Source organism: Ambystoma mexicanum, chromosome 5q (genome assembly GCF_040938575.1).
Source record: "Ambystoma mexicanum isolate Mex_15411 chromosome 5q, UKY_AmexF1_1, whole genome shotgun sequence".
In the NCBI taxonomy this organism is placed as follows: Eukaryota; Metazoa; Chordata; class Amphibia; order Caudata; family Ambystomatidae; genus Ambystoma; species Ambystoma mexicanum.
The window spans coordinates 723503523-723523535 of NC_090933.1; the positions used below are offsets into that span (position 1 = coordinate 723503523).

At 54.4% G+C, this 20013-nt stretch overlaps 1 protein-coding gene across 1 annotated transcript in view; it reads right to left on the reverse strand.

The window, feature by feature from the left end:
• SBSPON (somatomedin B and thrombospondin type 1 domain containing) overlaps positions 1-20013 on the reverse strand; it is a 248080-nt gene that overhangs the window by 38993 nt on the left and 189074 nt on the right. The gene's annotated exons all lie outside the window — the stretch shown is intronic.

Sequence of the window (20013 nt, forward strand, 5' to 3'; positions counted from 1 at the left end):
GGGGTGGTGGGAGACATGGGTGGGGGCCTGGTGGAGGCTGCCCCTGGTGACTGGGGGGGCGGGGGTGGTGGGAGACATGGGTGGGGGCCTGGTGGAGGCTGCCCCTGGTGGCTGGGGGGTGGGGGTGGTGTGAGACATGGGTGGGGGCCTGGTGGAGGCTGCCCCTGGTGGCTGGGGGGTGGGGGTGGTGTGAGACATGGGTGGGGGCCTGGTGGTGGGTGCCCCTGCACTGCTGGGGGGTGGGGGTGGTGGGGAACATGAGTTGGACATGGGTGGGGGCCTGCTGGCAGGTGCCCCACAGTGCTGGGGGGTGGGGGTGGTGGGGAACATGAGTTGGACATGGGTGGGGGCCTGCTGGCAGGTGCCCCACAGTGCTGGGGGGTGGGGGTGCTGGGAGACATGGGTGGGGGCCTGGTGGTGGCTGCCCCTGCACTGCTGCACTGCTGGGGGGTGGGGGTGGTGGGGAACATGCGTTGGACATGGGTGGGGGCCTGCTGGCAGGTGCCCCACAGTGCTGGGGGGTGGGGGTGGTGAGGAACATGAGTTTATACATGGGTGGGGGCCTGCTGGCAGGTGCCCCACAGTGCTGGGGGGTGGGGGTGGTGGGAGAAATGGGTGGGGGCCTGGTGGAGGCTGTCCCTGGTGACTGGGGGGTGGGGGTGGTGGGAGACATGGGTGGGGGCCTGGTGGAGGCTGCCCCTGGTGGCTGGGGGTGGTGTGAGACATCGGTGGGGGCCTGGTGGAGGCTGCCCCTGCACTGCTGGGGGGTGGGGGTGGTGGGAGACATGGGTGGGGGCCTGGTGGAGGCTGCCCCTGGTGACTGGGGGGTTGGGGTGGTGGGAGACATGGGTGGGGGCCAGGTGGAGGCTGCCCCTGGTGGCAGGGGGGTGGGGGTGCTGGGAGACATGGGTGGGGGCCTGGTGGTGGCTGCCCCTGCACTGCTGGGGGGTGGGGGTGGTGGGGAACATGCGTTGGACATGGGTGGGGCCTGTTGGCAGGTGCCCCACAGTGCTGGGGGGTGGGGGTGGTGGGAGACATGGGTGGGGGCCTGGTGGTGGGTGCCCCTGCACTGCTGGGGGGTGGGGGTGGTGGGGAACATGAGTTGGACATGGGTGGGGGCCTGCTGGCAGGTGCCCCACAGTGCTGGGGGGTGGGGGTGGTGGGGAACATGAGTTGGACATGGGTGGGGGCCTGCTGGCAGGTGCCCCACAGTGCTGGGGGGTGGGGGTGGTGTGAGACATGGGTGGGGGCCTGGTGGAGGCTGCCCCTGCACTGCTGGGGGGTGGGAGTGGTGGGGAACATGCGTTGGACATGGGTGGGGCCTGCTGGCAGGTGCCCCACAGTGCTGGGGGGTGGGGGTGGTGGGAGACATGGGTGGGGGCCTGGTGGTGGGTGCCTCTGCACTGCTGGGGGGTGGGGGTGGTGGGGAACATGAGTTGGACATGGGTGGGGGCCTGCTGGCAGGTGCCCCACAGTGCTGGGGGGTGGGGGTGGTGGGGAACATGAGTTGGACTTGGGTGGGGGCCTGCTGGCAGGTGCCCCACAGTGCTGGGGGGTGGGGGTGCTGGGAGACATGGGTGGGGGCCTGGTGGAGGCTGCCCCTGGTGGCTGGGGGGTGGGGGTGCTGGGAGACATGAGTGGGGGCCTGGTGGTGGGTGCCCCTGCACTGCTGGGGGGTGGGGGTGGTGGGGAACATGAGTTGGACATGGGTGGGGGCCTGCTGGCAGGTGCCCCACAGTGCTGGGGGGTGGGGGTGGTGGGGAACATGAGTTGGACATGGGTGGGGGCCTGCTGGCAGGTGCCCCACAGTGCTGGGGGGTGGGGGTGGGGGTGGTGGGGAACATGAGTTGGACATGGGTGGGGGCCTGCTGGCAGGTGCCCCACAGTGCTGGGGGGTGGGGGTGCTGGGAGACATGGGTGGGGGCTTGGTGGAGGCTGCCCCTGCACTGCTGGGGGTTGGGGGTGGTGGGAGACATGGGTGGGGGCCTGGTGGTTGGTGCCCCTGCACTGCTGGGGGGTGGGGGTGGTGGGAGACATGGGTGGGGGCCTGGTGGAGGCTGCCCCTGGTGACTGGGGGGTGGGGGTGGTGGGAGACAGTGGTGGGGGCCTGGTGGAGGCTGCCCCTGGTGGCTGGGGGGTGGGGGTGGTGTGAGACATGGGTGGGGGCCTGGTGGAGGCTGCCCCTGCACTGCTGGGGGGTGGGGGTGGTGGGAGACATGGGTGGGGGCCTGGTGGAGGCTGCCCCTGGTGACTGGGGGGGTGGGGGTGGTGGGAGACATGGGTGGGGGCCTGGTGGAGGCTGCCCCTGGTGGCTGGGGGTGGGGGTGCTGGGAGACATGGGTGGGGGCCTGGTGGTGGCTGCCCCTGCACTGCTGGGGGGTGGGGGTGGTGGGGAACATGCGTTGGACATGGGTGGGGCCTGCTGGCAGGTGCCCCACAGTGCTGGGGGGTGGGGGTGGTGTGAGACATGGGTGGGGGCCTGGTGGGGGTGGTGGGAGACATGGGTGGGGGCCTGGTGGAGGCTGCCCCTGGTGGCTGGGGGGTGGGGGTGCTGGGAGACATGGGTGGGGGCCTGGTGGTGGGTGCCCCTGCACTGCTGGGGGGTGGGGGTGGTGGGGAACATGCGTTGGACATGGGTGGGGCCTGCTGGCAGGTGCCCCACAGTGCTGGGGGGTGGGGGTGGTGGGGAACATGAGTTGGACATGGGTGGGGGCCTGCTGGCAGGTGCCCCACAGTGCTGGGGGGTGGGGGTGGTGGGGAACATGAGTTGGACATGGGTGGGGGCCTGCTGGCAGGTGCCCCACAGTGCTGGGGGGTGGGGGTGGTGTGAGACATGGGTGCTGGCCTGGTGGAGGCTGCCCCTGCACTGCTGGGGGTGGTGGTGGTGGGGAACATGCGTTGGACATGGGTGGGGCCTGCTGGCAGGTGCCCCACAGTGCTGGGGGGTGGGGGTGGTGGGAGACATGGGTGGGGGCCTGGTGGTGGGTGCCCCTGCACTGCTGGGGGGTGGGGGTGGTGGGGAACATGAGTTGGACATGGGTGGGGGCCTGCTGGCAGGTGCCCCACAGTGCTGGGGGGTGGGGGTGGTGGGAGACATGGGTGGGGGCATGGTGGAGGCTGCCCCTGGTGGTTGGAGGGTGGGGGTGCTGGGAGACATGGGTGGGGGCCTGGTGGAGGCTGCCCCTGCACTGCTGGGGGGTGGGGGCGTTGGGAGACATGGGTGGGGGCCTGGTGGAGGCTGCCCCTGGTGGCTGGGGGGTGGGGGTGCTGGGAGACAATGGTGGGGGCCTGGTGGAGGCTGCCCCTGCACTGCTGGGGGGTGGGGGTGGTGGGAGACATGGGTGGGGGCCTGGTGGAGGCTGCCCCTGGTGACTGGGGGGGTGGGGGTGGTGGGAGACATGGGTGGGGGCCTGGTGGAGGCTGCCCCTGGTGGCTGGGGGTGGGGGTGCTGGGAGACATGGGTGGGGGCCTGGTGGTGGCTGCCCCTGCACTGCTGGGGGGTGGGGGTGGTGGGGAACATGCGTTGGACATGGGTGGGGCCTGCTGGCAGGTGCCCCACAGTGCTGGGGGGTGGGGGTGGTGTGAGACATGGGTGGGGGCCTGGTGGGGGTGGGGGTGGTGGGAGACATGGGTGGGGGCCTGGTGGAGGCTGCCCCTGGTGGCTGGGGGGTGGGGGTGCTGGGAGACATGGGTGGGGGCCTGGTGGTGGGTGCCCCTGCACTGCTGGGGGGTGGGGGTGGTGGGGAACATGCGTTGGACATGGGTGGGGCCTGCTGGCAGGTGCCCCACAGTGCTGGGGGGTGGGGGTGGTGGGGAACATGAGTTGGACATGGGTGGGGGCCTGCTGGCAGGTGCCCCACAGTGCTGGGGGGTGGGGGTGAGGGTGGTGGGGAACATGAGTTGGACATGGGTGGGGGCCTGCTGGCAGGTGCCCCACAGTGCTGGGGGGTGGGGGTGCTGGGAGACATGGGTGGGGGCTTGGTGGAGGCTGCCCCTGCACTGCTGGGGGTTGGGGGTGGTGGGAGACATGGGTGGGGGCCTGGTGGTTGGTGCCCCTGCACTGCTGGGGGGTGGGGGTGGTGGGAGACATGGGTGGGGGCCTGGTGGAGGCTGCCCCTGGTGACTGGGGGGTGGGGGTGGTGGGAGACAGTGGTGGGGGCCTGGTGGAGGCTGCCCCTGGTGGCTGGGGGGTGGGGGTGGTGTGAGACATGGGTGGGGGCCTGGTGGAGGCTGCCCCTGCACTGCTGGGGGGTGGGGGTGGTGGGAGACATGGGTGGGGGCCTGGTGGAGGCTGCCCCTGGTGACTGGGGGGGTGGGGGTGGTGGGAGACATGGGTGGGGGCCTGGTGGAGGCTGCCCCTGGTGGCTGGGGGTGGGGGTGCTGGGAGACATGGGTGGGGGCCTGGTGGTGGCTGCCCCTGCACTGCTGGGGGGTGGGGGTGGTGGGGAACATGCGTTGGACATGGGTGGGGCCTGCTGGCAGGTGCCCCACAGTGCTGGGGGGTGGGGGTGGTGTGAGACATGGGTGGGGGCCTGGTGGGGGTGGGGGTGGTGGGAGACATGGGTGGGGGCCTGGTGGAGGCTGCCCCTGGTGGCTGGGGGGTGGGGGTGCTGGGAGACATGGGTGGGGGCCTGGTGGTGGGTGCCCCTGCACTGCTGGGGGGTGGGGGTGGTGGGGAACATGCGTTGGACATGGGTGGGGCCTGCTGGCAGGTGCCCCACAGTGCTGGGGGGTGGGGGTGGTGGGGAACATGAGTTGGACATGGGTGGGGGCCTGCTGGCAGGTGCCCCACAGTGCTGGGGGGTGGGGGTGGTGGGGAACATGAGTTGGACATGGGTGGGGGCCTGCTGGCAGGTGCCCCACAGTGCTGGGGGGTGGGGGTGGTGTGAGACATGGGTGCTGGCCTGGTGGAGGCTGCCCCTGCACTGCTGGGGGTGGTGGTGGTGGGGAACATGCGTTGGACATGGGTGGGGCCTGCTGGCAGGTGCCCCACAGTGCTGGGGGGTGGGGGTGGTGGGAGACATGGGTGGGGGCCTGGTGGTGGGTGCCCCTGCACTGCTGGGGGGTGGGGGTGGTGGGGAACATGAGTTGGACATGGGTGGGGGCCTGCTGGCAGGTGCCCCACAGTGCTGGGGGGTGGGGGGGGTGGGAGACATGGGTGGGGGCATGGTGGAGGCTGCCCCTGGTGGTTGGAGGGTGGGGGTGCTGGGAGACATGGGTGGGGGCCTGGTGGAGGCTGCCCCTGCACTGCTGGGGGGTGGGGGCGTTGGGAGACATGGGTGGGGGCCTGGTGGAGGCTGCCCCTGGTGGCTGGGGGGTGGGGGTGCTGGGAGACAATGGTGGGGGCCTGGTGGAGGCTGCCCCTGCACTGCTGGGGGGTGGGGGTGGTGGGAGACATGGGTGGGGGCCTGGTGGTGGGTGCCCCTGGTGGCTGGGGGGTGGGGGTGGTGGGAGACATGGGTGGGGGCCTGGTGGAGGCTGCCCCTGCACTGCTGGGGGGTGGGTGTGGTGGGAGACATGGGTGGGGGCCTGGTGGAGGGTGCCCCTGGTGGCTGGGGGTGCAGGGGGACATGCGTTGGTGGGCAGTAGTACAAGTTGACATGTGGGTTGGCTGGTGGGCATGGCCATGGTGGATGGGGTGCCTGCATGACATGTGCTGGGTAGGCCCCTGTGGTGTGAGCCACCTGCAGGGGCCGTGGAGGGTGTAGAGGGAACACCTGGGAGGACCCACACGTGCAATTCACGTGTGCGCTCCCCGCGCACCCCTGTAATACACGTACCCTGATGATATCGCGTGTGGAACTTCCCGCGCACCCCTGTAATACACGTACCCTGATGGAATTGCGTGTGGAACTTCCCGCGCACCCCTGGAATACACGTACCCTGCTGATGTTGCGTGGGATACTTCCCCCGCACCCCGAAATACACGTACCCTGATGAGATCGCGTGTGTGACTTCCCACGCACCCCAGAAATACACGTACCCCGCTCAATCGCGTGTGTAACTTCCCGCGCACCCCAGAAATACACGTACCCCGCTCAATCGCGTGTGTAACTTCCCGCGCACCCCCGAAATACACGTACCCCGCTCAATCGCGTGTGTAACTTCCCGCGCACCCCCGAAATACACGTACCCCGCTCAATCGCGTGTGTAACTTCCTACGCACCCCAGAAATACACGTACCCCGCTCAATCGCATGTGTAACTTCCCACGCACCCACGAAATACACGTACCCCGCTCAATCGCGTGTGTAACTTCCCACGCACCCCAGAAATACACGTACCCCGCTCAATCGCGTGTGTAACTTCCCACGCACCCCCGAAATACACGTACCTCGCTCAATCGCGTGTGTAACTTCCCGCGCACCTCCGAAATACACGTACCCCGCTCAATCGCGTATTTGACTTCCCGCGCACCCCGAAATACACGTACCCCGCTCAATCGCGTGTGTAACTTCCCGCGCACCCCCGAAATACACGTACCCCGCTCAATCGCGTGTGTAACTTCCCGCGCGCCCCCGAAATACACGTACCCCGCTCGATCGCGTGTGTTGCTTCCCACGCACCCCCGCAATACACGTGCCCCGCTCGCACAGGCCCAATTGCTGTATGTTGCCACTTTTGTGATGCGCTGGGACTCTACCGCCTGCCTTCGTGTGGCGGACGTGTTTCAGCTTGTGCGTGTCTTTGGCTGTGCGTGGCTTTGCCCTATTCGATTCCATGAATACGTGTGGTTCGAGTGCGTGTGGGCGTTCCGTCTGCTTCCCTGCGGTACATCCCCAGTTACGCCCTTATTTTCGCACGTTGTTCCCCATTCCGCGCGTTACGCCCCGTGTCCCGCCCACTTTCTGGTGTATGCACCGAGGTTGTGCGCTTTCACTGTGCGCGTCGCGCACGCCTTTCGGGATGTTGCAGTGACTTGTGCGCCATGCACGGGTTTGGCGCACATCCGAGGTGAACACGCGCAGGGACTTCCATGAATCGCACGCGTGTGCGTGCGCCTGTTTTTTTCCGCTTGCGCGAAGATTTTCGGCGCACGTTTGTTCCATGAATCGGCCCCTAAGTGCTTGAAAGTGTACAAATATGGGCATACATCTGAAACTTTGCCTAGTACAACAGAAATGTAAATGAGACAACATTGGCACCCCTTAAAAATGGCCGAATTTGATATAAAAGGCAAGGGCACATATTGGAGTGTGAGCAAGCTAAAGCTGGTTATGGACATAGGATTATAGACTATAGGAAGAATATGCTCGTGCTGTGTTCAAATATTTCATAGAGTAAGCACAGCAAGATGTTCTAGAGCCACTCTGCATACACTAGAGTAAGCACAGCAAGATGTTCTAGAGCCACTCTGCATACACTAGAGTAAGCACAGCAAGATGTTCTAGAGCCACTCTGCATACACTAGAGTAAGCACAGCAAGATGTTCTAGAGCCACTCTGCATACACTGGAAATGTATGCAGCAACATCGGAACTACGTAACTAACAACACATCTCTAAATATACACTCTATGGTACAAAATAAGCTCTGTCCAGCACTAGACAGGATTTAATAGCGACAAAATGGAAGGATGGCCTCTTTAACAATGAAAGCAATGGGCCATGGCTATGCAAGGCACACAGTAATAACATTTCACATTGATTATTGAAGCTGCGGCAGAAACACAATGATATCAGCATAATATGTACTGGAATCTTGTTCAATTGTGAATTCGGCTCAAGCACCGAATTCACAATTGAATCAGCAAGTGGGTGACTGCACTAAACCCTGATGAACCGAGGCCCACATCCATGAGGTTTGGATCAGGCTGAGAGTTAGTTGTCATGGACGGAGACCCTGCCTGGCTTTGCCTGACCCTGAGGATAGGGGGCTGGGGCAAGGCCTGTCTGCAGCAAACACAGATTTGTACACTCTGGTGGAGGTACGAGGATTGGTGGAGTAGAATGTCGGTGCCCAGGTGAGTGGCGGAGCTCAGCAATGGAACAGTATGCTCCTTCAGTGGAAAAGACATTCTCCAGTTAGACACTGGGGCATGGTTTTCTAGTGGTGGCATCCTCTCTCAAGCGGTGTTGCTAGGTCTGGAATAGATCCGGGGCTATGTTAATGTCAGGACGGTTGGGACTCGGGGCTAGCTAGACTTTTAGTTTTAGCCCTTGAGCTTCTATCCATGGCTACAACCAAAAGACCTGGGGCTATTGCCCCACCCCCATTCCAACCTAGCAACGCCTCTGGCACTCTCTGCTGTTCCTCGTGGAAGGATGCTGAGGAGATAAAGACAGTCATCTGGCTGCAGTATGAGTTGGGGGTTGGAACTGATCTCTCCAAAATAATTTAAAGGGCCAGCACACCCCAGCTTCACAGATCAAAGGGCCTCATACGTTTGGTGGTATCTTGGTGGTAAATCTGCTGAAATACATCAAACTGCATTACTGTTACCGCCTGTTGGTGCAGCAATATTACGGTCTGATTACAAGTGGTGGTAGGTGGTGTTAGTCCCCAGTCATTGGAGTCCATAGGACTCCATGGGGATTTCAGCAAAACTACCAGTGCAGTAATTCTGCTGAAATTTGGTGCAAAGGTGGCAGATTTACCTACAGCTCATATCTGGAGGTGAATCCACCAACTTTAGGCCAAACTCATACTTGTAATGAGGCCCAAAGTCCTAACAGCTTTAAGAGGCTTGCCAAAAACTTGAGAGCCCATCTACCGAGAACAAACGGCCAAATAGCCCTTTCTGTAGAATGGTACCCACTCAGAAGGTTCTAGAATCACACTTAATCTCACATGCCTTACCGGGAGATTTGCATGTAAATCCGGTCCTGCCCAAAGGACAGTGCATTCCAAAAATGCTAGGTAACACTCCTCTAAAAAAAAAAAGAAAAAGGAGTACCAACAACAACCCGAGACACCTGTTTACGTCTTGTTGGGCATAATCAGTGAGATATGGCGGTGAGATGTGTCACAAATGGCACAGAAAGTCAGGGATCCAATTTCGGGCTACCCTTACAAATGTAGGTCAAAACACAAGCATTTTAATACCCGTCTGTTCAACCTTGATCCAGATCAGGTCCCTAGGCAATTGATCATAACAGCCTAGACCAGGGTCCTCTTCACCCTGTCCCATAATCTGTTCTGTATGCTTTGTCCTGTTTTTTGTACGCTTTGAGGCCTGAGGGCGAGTAGCGTTTTATAAAAACTATAAATAAATAATACTGACAAAAATATGGGAGCCTCTTTACTAAGAATGAACACTGCCAAATAGTGGATTCCAGAAAGGGCAAAACTCACGGGTATAGTTCAGAAAGATTTGTTATATTCTATATACTATGTTGGACAATTCAAAAGGTGCTAGAACAGTAAAATAAAGACGTCTTGCTTTGAAACTGTCTTCCAAAGGTCTCTTCAGGTCTCTTCCCCAGTGTTCTTCACAATCTTTGGCACAAAGTTGCAACAACAGCGAAATCCTGGTCAATGGGTGCCGTGGGCCACCGGTTGGTTGTAAAGCTCTGGGCTCTTTTGCTGCAAGTTCTTCAGTGTTCTTAAGAGGTGAGATAGGCTGGTGGTCTCTTTAAGTGTCTAGTTGGGTTCTGGACCACCCACACTAATTTTACTTCCCTGCTTGCCGGCTTGCTGCTTATGACCGGCCACTGGATCTCGCAGCTAGCCTTGAAGCTGGCTTTCAGCTAACTACCTCAACGCTCCACCAGGTGCTCCTTCATCCTCCCTCTTCTACAGACAACAGAATGGCCTGTGCTGCCTGACTCTGTGGCCATTGCTTTCCCTGTACCCCCATGAGACTTACCACAGTTCTCTTTTCTTACTTTCTCCTCCATCTCCAATCCATCAACTATTAGCCCTCCTTCTTCCCAACTTCTAAGTCTTCCTCTTGCCAGATAGTTTGTCCCTCTCTCTCCTCCTCCAACCCTGTCATCTTTACCACCTCCCCTCCAACTCCTGCACCTTTACTTCCTGCGCCCCCACCTCCTCCTGCACCTTCAACTCCTCTTCAATGCTCACTACTCCAAATGCCCACCCATATTTTCTATCTACCCAGATTATAAACATTCCTACCCCCCAACCATTGGGCTGGGTTTTACATTTGCGACTGCTGATGTATACTGTGGGTACAAAAACAATATACACGTTTTACAGGGAAGTTTTTGGAGTAGAAGGAGGTACTAGGCCTGCACCATTTTATGATGGATCATAAATCATCCCTTAAAGATTTTAAGCAAAACATCAAGATGCACCTGTTTAACATGGCATAACGTAACCACCTCTGTCTGATCTTTCTGACCAACCTTTTGTTTGTCTCCAGAGCCAAGAGTGAGTGACGCGTTATGAAAATTAAAATAAATAAATAAATAAATGGTATTAGCAAAATGTTATACAAGTCTTATTTTCTTGAAAAAGGCTTGGAATTCTATCGTGAAAGTGAATGGATCGCGCACTTTGGTCATAACAAATCCTAATCCCCTTTTCCAATAAACGTACAGAAACAACCCTCGCTCCCTTTTTATAATTTAAGTAGAGAAGACAAGCAGCCTCAAATACCTCAAATGCTTCAAATACCAACATTTTCATTTAAACACCAGAGAAAGGTAGTTGCAAAGTAATTTAAGACCACCTTAGATTCATGGACAAATATAGTCACTTCGGGACCTTAACGCCAGGTGGATATCTAAACAAGAGGCAGACTTTTTTGCAAGAAGATTATCACAAGATGGCGACATTCTACAAAGAGGCAGAAATTCATACAAGTCTAGAAAATTGCCCATAAATGCCCATCATTTCAGCAATTCAATCAGTTTGAAGCTTCTTGCTTAGTATTCAGGTATCTTGCTCTGCAAGTAGATACCAAACATGCGCAACTCAAGTTATCAACACAGTGTGGCTCACATATATAATAACACTGGCACAATGCAGATGTAGACATTGGCGTGTCTGTGTAATCCCAATACACATGGAGTCCCAAGACAAATGCATAATGAGCCACCAATCACCTACTTCAAGAAATGCGGATTAATTGGAAATTCAAAGGGCCTAATCATAAATTTGGTGGTAACCCTGCGGTAAATCCACCGAGATACCACCAAACTGTATTACTGTTACTGTCACTTAGTGCGGTGGTATTACGGCTGGATTACAAGTGGTGGTAGGTGGTGTAGGTCCCCATTCGTTTTGAGTCCACAGGACTCAATGGGGGATTTTGGCAGAATTACTGCAGCGGTAATTCCACGGCGGTAATTCCAATGAAGTTTGGCTGAAAGTCAGCAGATTTACCTCCAGCTCAGGTGTATCCTCCAACTTTCCACCAAAATCATAGTTGGCCGGTGCAGTAAGGCAGCGGTATGTGGTAATACCGCCACATTTTACCAACACGGCCCAACTTGCAATGAGACCCTTTATCTCCTACATAGTACATACTGTAGATGTATTCGCATGTACATGCTAGTACGTTTGGGTGTCAGGAGCCGTGGCGCAGACCCCTTATTTCTACACTATGTGAAAGATTTAGTTTGATAAAAACACATACTTGCATTTTTCACATAGTGCAGTGTGCGTCATGCCCCTGCATCAGCATGATCATCAAGTGCATTGCGCATATGTGGTAGTCCAGGCTTGGAAGGACCCCCTCAGCATGACTCACATTTTGTGTTACCCCACTGTCTTCGTGAAATCGGAGCACTTGCACTCTGGCTTCACAAATAAATGATTTGCCTTTAGAAAGAAATCCTTTCCTTCTCAGGTCAAAACACATGGGCCTCATTACACGGACGGCGGTAAGGGTTAACGGTCACCGTTAATGGCAACGGTGACCGTTAACCCTTACCGCCGTACTACGAGGTCCCTTTGCGGGTTGGAGGAATTAACGCCTGCTTCTTGCAGGCGTTAAGTACCAACCCGCTAAGGGACCTCGGAGCTAATTACGGCACCGCAAAATTGCGGTGCCGTAATTAGCGCCTTCCCCATTCCCATAGAGCCCTATGGGGCAGAAATGGGAATGGGGAAGGGCAATGGCGGAAGGGGGATTTACCGCCCCTCCAACCTTGGAATGGGGCGGTAAATCCCCTTTCTGCCAAGGCGGTGCCGGTATTTTACCGGCATGGACCAAGGTGCTAATAGCACCTTGGTCCACCGCCTACCGTGTAATGAGGCCCATACACTTTGGGCCTCATTACGGGTCGGGCGGTCCGGAATTAACAGTGGCGGTAAACACGCCGCCACTGTTAATTCCGGACCGCCCGATCCCGAGTCCTGCAGGCGGGAGGTGATCTTCCTGCCAGGTCTGACCTGGCGGGTTGAACACCTCCCGCCTGCAGGCGGACGTGGAAACACCGGCACCATCACGAGATGGTGCCGGTGTGTTTCCACTTCCCCATTCCCATTGAGTCCTACTGGACTCAATGGGAATGGGGATTAACACCATTCCGCCTCCATGACTCCCAGGACACCGGGGCTGTAATGCCCTGGTAATTCCGGGAGTCACGGAGGCGGAATGGTAATACGAGTCTGGCGGTAACCAGGCGGTTTTACCGCCGCGGTTACCGCCGGACTCGTAGTGAGGCCCTTTGACTTCAGAAAGAAAGGATTTCTTTCTGAAGCTTGTCAGGCCCCCCAGGAAATGGTGTTGTTCCCCAAACAGGCGATTTTGTTTCAAGGCAAGTAAAATGAAATGCAGAGGTTGTTTGGAACCATTAGACTGAAAACCAACCGGATGAGTCAACACCTAAAAGTTTAACTTTACTCCTGCAGACCAAATGATTCCTCCTATGATGAATCCAGAGAATTCGTCCTTTCTGACCAAGTGGGGGCCACCCCTTTTGGGACTTGGGATGTGAGCCTGCTACGTAATATCTTTATTATGGGGCTGGGCAAGTAAGATTTCACTGGGGGTGACCCCCCCCTTAAGGGACAAGGAATCCCCAGGCGAGAAGTTTGTAACATCTCCCTTACCACAAGAGTTCCAATTGTTTGATGGATACCTGGGGGTATAGCCCCCATGTATAATGTACTGGGGCCTTTAAATGTGCTTGCTTTGACTTCTGACCCCAACTTGCTACCAGAATCTAGGAACCAATGGACTTGCATCTCTTGTTGCAGAGAGGAGCGTAAAAGTGCAGAGGAGGGTAAAAGTGCAGAGAACCTTACCTGCGAGGAGAGAGACAGCTGCTGGGAGGGAACCAGCAGCTGCAGGAGGCTTAGCAGGGCAAGGCCATGCATAGGGGAAGCCTGCGCTGTCGCGCTGAGCCAATCCAGGCTGGATGGCATACAAGGTGGCCGGAGGAATCCTGGAGCCTTTGGAACTCTGCCAACTCCAGGTGGGTGGAGAGCCCAAGCCACCCAGGTCTCCAAAGGGGAGAGACCGAACCACTGCAGGTGCAGTGCACCGGTATACGCGAATCATGTTGCCCTAACAAAGCACTGCTGAGGGAGAACTGATGACCCGAGATGCACAGCTCTGTAATTACCGGAGCGCCCTCTCAACCAACCAGAACAGCAATTGAAGAGCATGTCCGTGGTTAAGTCGTAGGAGAGGTAGGAGGATGACAGAGCTCTGAGGCACTCCACAAGGGGGTAAGGACAGTACCAGGCAGTGTAAAGAGCCTGACGGCCCATATATGGCTACCAGATACCTAAGGAATATAGTAACACCGAGGAGGGGTGAAACTGAGACAAACATCCAGCGAGGGGTTACTGTATACCTAAGAGAGATAGAAATACCCAGGCGGGGTGAACCTGAGACAAAGACCAAGCGAGGGGGTACCAGAGACCTGAGAGAAATAGAACCAACCAGATCGGGTGAACCTGCAACCAACACCCTGCTAGGGGATACCAGAGACCTGAGAGAAATAGAAACATCCGGGAGGGGTGAGCCTGAAACCAAGACCCTGTGAGGGGACAAGAGCCATCAGAGAAACAATAGGGCTGAGGGACCCGAAAGCCAAGTCCGGGCTGAAAACTCAAGCCACGCAAATAAAGTTACCAGTAAAGTCAAACGGTCAATGTTGGACCAAGAAATCACATTGCTTCAAAGTAATTGAAACGTCCTGCAGGGGTGAGCAAGGGACACTAACTACAACTTCAAGTCTTGCATTTAAGTAATGAACCTTAGCAGCTAAGCAAGGATTTGTTGAGGGGATGAAGAGGCCACTTTTTATTTTATAGAAAACCTATTTTGAACTCTACGGGCATGTAAAGGCCTGAAACATCACAGGAGACATTGGGGGAGGGAGGGCAGGGGAGTACCACACAAGCCAAAAGGCGAAGGAATATGGTATTTGTCTACTTAGCCCACTGGGTATTTCTCTATAGTCTCTTTACAAGAGCACATGTGACATGTGACTGTTGTCTTGCAGTTCTGGAGGGCTTTTTATTTGCGACACAGAACTCGTTTGCAATTTTTGGAACCCTTTTCATTATCCTCCTCTAGTCATTCAAAAAACAAGCATTGGCAATACCAACAGTTTAGGATTATATGTTTGCATTGGAAAAGTCACTGGCATAGTAGTATTAACTGGCCATTGATGGTAGGAGTTGTGAAAGAGGGGAAGGATAGCTCAGGGGCAACGCGTTTGTCTTGGAAGCAAGACAACGCAGTGCAACTCAGGTTTGAATCCCAATCCCATGCTTAGAAACCACTCGCTGGTATTAAGCATACTCTAAAAAACGATTATGATGTAATTATAAAATGGTGTGATTCCCTGGGCATTTAATCGCAGTGAGTGGCAAATGCCTATTACTTATACACAATCTAAAACTGTTGGCTCTGCCAATGCTTGTTTGTAACAGGAATTCAGTGAAGGACACACATAGAGATTATAAACCGAGTGCCTGAAGGCAAACCTGGTTAAGACACTTTTATTACACCAGTAGCATCATTAACTCACTGGCAGGCACTGGGCCTCATTAGGACCCAGGCGGTAAGGGGTTTACGTCGGCGTAAACAGCGCCGACCCTTACCGCCTGATTCGGAGGTCCCTTAGCGCCATGGAGGATTTAACACCTGCTTTTAGCAGGTGTTAAAATCCATGGCGCTAAGGGACCATGTTGTTAATTACGCCACCGTAATTTACGGTGGCGTAATTAACGCCTTCCCCACTCCCATTATGCCCTATGGGGCAAAAATGGGAATGGGGAAGGGTAAATGGGGATTGGGGACTTACCGCCCCGCCAACCTCGGAATGGGGCGGTAAGTCCGCCAACCACCATGGCGTAAACGTAGTTTACACCATGGTGGTAAAGGTACGACCCAGGCGGTAACTTACCGCCTGGGTCGTAATGAGGCCCACTAAGTGCAAAGTTTGAATGTAAGGCTTGTTTAAAGCAAGCTCAACGTGTTCCCATGAGTTGTTGTTTTGAGAAGGGAGGCGCAGGAACTGTATGGGAATGGTCCTTGGGATTAGCATGGCCTTGGGCATTCAATGGATGGGCAACACCTACAACCTGTGTGTGTCCCTCTTCATATGCCATTTCTCCCCATCGATACTCTAATGCAATATTTTCGGCTTATAGGCGGCACATGCCCCATCTAATAGCCCAAACTAATGAAGGAAACAAGAAACTCTTAAGAGCTCATTTGTGAAAATGTCTCTGAAAACCTTTCTGATGTTTACCCTCTCTGCATTTTCTAAAATGCATTTCTTAAATTCAAAGAAAAAACAACAAATATAAAAATGTTTAGTGACACCCTAGCCCTTCATTCCACCCCAGAAGTTACTTTTGTTGTTCACGTCTTCCCATCTGTGATGTTTGTGATATTATCTTTAGAGATGGTTTCAAAAGGGTTTTAGAAAATGTCTTATTGGATCTCATTGGGAGCATTTGGTGTTCAGATGCGGTGGATGTTGGGGTAGATGCATTTGGAGAGTATGCAGATCCCACTGAGACTGAGGCTTACACCTTGTCTGAGGATGTAAATGTGATAGCCTTGGGGATGATGAAGGATTAGAGTATCCATGCAATGAGAAACAACTCTGAGATGAGGTGATAGAAAGGAGGCAGGCAGACAGTAGTCTGAAGCCATTGGCCCTCATTGCGAGTCTGTCGGTAACCCGGTGGGTTACCGGCAGATTCGCCTTATTATTTCCGCCGCCGGGTTACCGGGATATTAAGGGCGGCGGCGGCAGATGGTAAGTTCCCATTCCTGTGTAGTCCCATAGAAACAGTGCTTCAGTGAAAAATCTGCTGGTAGGGGCCAGAACTACCGGCAGGCCAGGCTTGCCAGTAGTTCCCAGCCCCTACCAGCAGACTTGTAGTTTGCCGGTCCGGAAACGGTGCCGGTAAACGTTGTTACCAGCACTTTTTTTCCGGCGGCAAACTTGTGGTGAGGGCCATTGGGTGAGTTCCTTGGAATGACGTGGGAGGATAGCGACAGCGGCTAAGCATCTCAGGGAGGAGATGGTGAATATGGCGCAGGAGGAGGCTTCCTTGTATTGCTGATCAGGTATGATGCTGTTGGTGAAGGGTAGCAGAAAAAGACAATGAAGCAGTTGTGGAGCAAAGGAAGCAGGTGATGGAGTGTCAGGAGGTGGAACATGAGGATGTGGATGCAAGACGGAATCAGTAGGAAAAGAGGGAGGGACAGCAGGGGGGAATGAGAAAGTAGATGCTGACAGGAAGAGGAACGCAAGGAGGTGTATCTGGAGCAGGAGGTTGCCCAGGAATATGTGGAGGCAGAGCAGGAAGAGGAGGACAAGGATGTGTGGGAATTGAGGATGATAGGGAGAAGGAGGAGACCTGGCAGCCAGAGGAGGAGTAGGAATATGAGAAGGATGACTGTGCTGATGCTGGTAAACCCCTTCCAGTGAACAGGACCAGCAGGGCAAGGGATAGGTCAAAGGACAGGGAACTGAGCCACCAGCGGCTACACTGTGCTACTCCTGTGTGCGGAAGTACTTCCATGTTGAAGGGGAAGCCACGGGTAGATGAGTGCTACTGTAGTTATGTTCATGCTCTTCACAAAAGGGCGCAGCACGACAAGACGAGTGAGCACTACAGCAATGGTAATTACTATAATGCGCAACATTTGATTACCTTTAAGAGCCACTTGGCATCAGCCGCCCCGGTCTCCACGGTACCCACCAGTGGTGTGGAGAAATCAATTGCCAGCACATCTGGAGAGGCTGGCTGTCAAGCTTGGCGGCATGAGCAGCTCCAATCACAGCCAGTGCCACTGGCAGCAGTTATCCGGGCTGTGCTGACTCACCACTTTATGGTGGAAAGGGGGCCGGTGCCTCCGTACTGGGGCAACTGGCACGATGGCCTGTTCTTGCCGGCAGGGACACATTGTCTGTGTTGCTGGGGCTAGTTTTCCAGGCGTAGTGGAGGAGCCTGAAGTCCAAGATGTTATGCAGGCTCATCTTGCCTAAAACTCCAATAACCTTAGTAAATTGCGGAACAAGGGGAAGACTTGCAGTGGCTGTAGGAGACAGTGGGAAAAGAGCAGCTGTCTTGTATTAGGGAGATCTCTGCTATGAAGCAAGCACCATGTTAGGTCCCCATCCAGGGAGTCATGAGTAAAGGCTACTGAAACAGGCTCAACAGAATAAACAAGCATTGGGATATGCCCACAGTTTGGGCTTTGGGGGGAGGGGGCCGTGGGGTGCAAATCAGGCTAGGCCCTATCCAGGGCAGGCTGAAAATGAAAAGGATTGTCTGAAGGGTTGCCCTGAGCAATGCTAGAGGTTAGTGTTATTCAATCAAAACCTTCCAGCCTGCCATCACCTTTCTGTTTTGTTAAGGGGCCGATGGGAGTTTGCGGCTAATTATTTCTGTTTCAGGCACTTTCTAGCCACTGCTGGAGTGGTATTAACTGGCCACTGATGGTAGCAGGTGCCAAATGGTGCAAGTACCTGTGTATCTAATAGCAGTGCCTGGCAAATGCCTAATATTTATACACAAGCCACATCTGTTGGTTTTACCAATGCTTGTTTTTAACTGAACTTCAGTGAAGGAGATGCATAGTGCTTATACATCGAGTGGCTGAAGGCAGACCTGGCTAAGACATTTGTATTACACTTGTAGCTCATTTACAGCTCCAATTTAGTCAATTCTCTGAAGACTGCTTTGAAGAAATAGTGGCAGGCACTTTGAGCACAACGTTTGATGCTAAGGATTGATAAAGCTGGCTCAAAGAGATCGCCCGGAGGATGTGTTATGGGCGAGAGTGGGAGGAAGTGTGTAGGAATGGTCACAGGGATTAGCATAAACATGTACAGTTAACAGGTGGGTAAATAACCAAACAATACATACAATCTCGGTACTTCCTACGCCATTTGGCCCCTACCTGCACTCTAATGCAATAGTTTCACTTTTAAGCACCATTTAATAGCTACAACTATACAAAGTCGTCGTATCTGCTAAAAACCAAACCCCAATGTGCGACTGACTAGTCCGCACCACTGGTTCTCAATACGATTTTGAGAAGACCCAGCAGGAAGAACAATTAGCCCGCAATGCACTGCAGCGTGAATTAAAAACAAGCTTTGTGTCCCAACTCATACGCCATTTCCCCCTAGATTTACTCTAATGCAATAGTTTTGGCTAATAGGTGGTGGTGCTAGCCGAAACGAAAAACATATCCTGCAAGGTATCTGGCCATTTTGGCATGCATAATTCTCACACTGGAGCAGTAGTTTACTGTCCACTGGAAAGAGAGGTGTGTCACCCTGGCCGAAAATTAAATGTGTCTTGTGCAATGCCTGGTCTGATTTATTTTCTCCAAAAATGATATTCACATCTAAGGTGCCGTTTGAACAAGAAATCTTCCAATAAAGACACGTCATAACATCATAGCGCTTCATGACACATACCTCGCGTTTCTAAGCGCTTCAAAGAAAATGTGCAGCTATTAACCCGTATATTGCCACTATCAAAACTGACTTCAAAAGGATGTACAGTTGAGTCATCTGTGCCAAGATTAGAGCTTGCATGTGGGCACCATGTGCGAAGTGGGCACTTAACCCTCTGAGCTATCTACCCAGTCACCCACTTGTGCTTCATAGTTGTATATTAATGAAATGAAGAGGTGTACTGTTTTTTTACTTTTGTAAAACGTTTAATATATGAAGGTCTTAAATTAAAAGCACACTTCAATAAAATTGAAAAAAGGGGACCCTCTCGGGCAGCCTGCTGCTGTCCTCTGGGGTGGGGGCGCGGTGTTAGGCAGCAGTGAAAAGCAGAGCTCTCGCTGCCAGAAGGAAAAATGCATTGATTGGAATCTCGCTTTTTCGAGGGCTTCTGAAGTGGACAATTGCATATGCAAAACATGTAGGGGGGGCAATGACTCGATTCAATCTGTAATAATGTCACCTGTTATTATAGTGCTTAGAAGCAGGAGAAATCCAACACAAGGCTCTACATAAAAATGTGATATTATTATTAATATTATTATTGCAACTTTTCTGTCACTTCTGTTTTGTTCAAAAATATAATCCATCCCCAGTTGAAGGTCAACTTCGATTGAAACTAGGTTATTCAAACAGCACAAAAGCAATGAGCTTCCTGTTACTGGGCACATGAGAGAGCAAAGTCAGGAGCTCTTCACTATAGGGTTCAGTCCGGGTCCTCGATGAACAAATGCAAACAAAAATAAGCAAGGAAAATCCCCACTGGCCCTGTCTCTCACAGGACATGCTGCCAACTCCTCTCATCTCATCTCATGAGGAAAAACTAGCACTTCTGCAGAGACCGGGGGACGCTTCCGACAGGCTGGTATCAGCTCAGGGTTCCCTGTGGTTAAAGAAGCTGCGGTGACAATAAAATACAGTCCAGCGTCACCCTGAAACAAAGGCTACATTGTAGTTCTCTGGCAACCTAATAAAACTGCCCTTCTCAGCCAAGACAAGCCCTAGTTAACATTAATTAGTGTTATTGTGAAATTGTATCATATTTATGTATGTATATATACATTTATGTGATATGGTTTTATAAAGTTAAACCTTCACAAACAATTTATGAAGACATTCGCTGTACATATAATCGAAAAATATAAAGGAAAAAAAAAT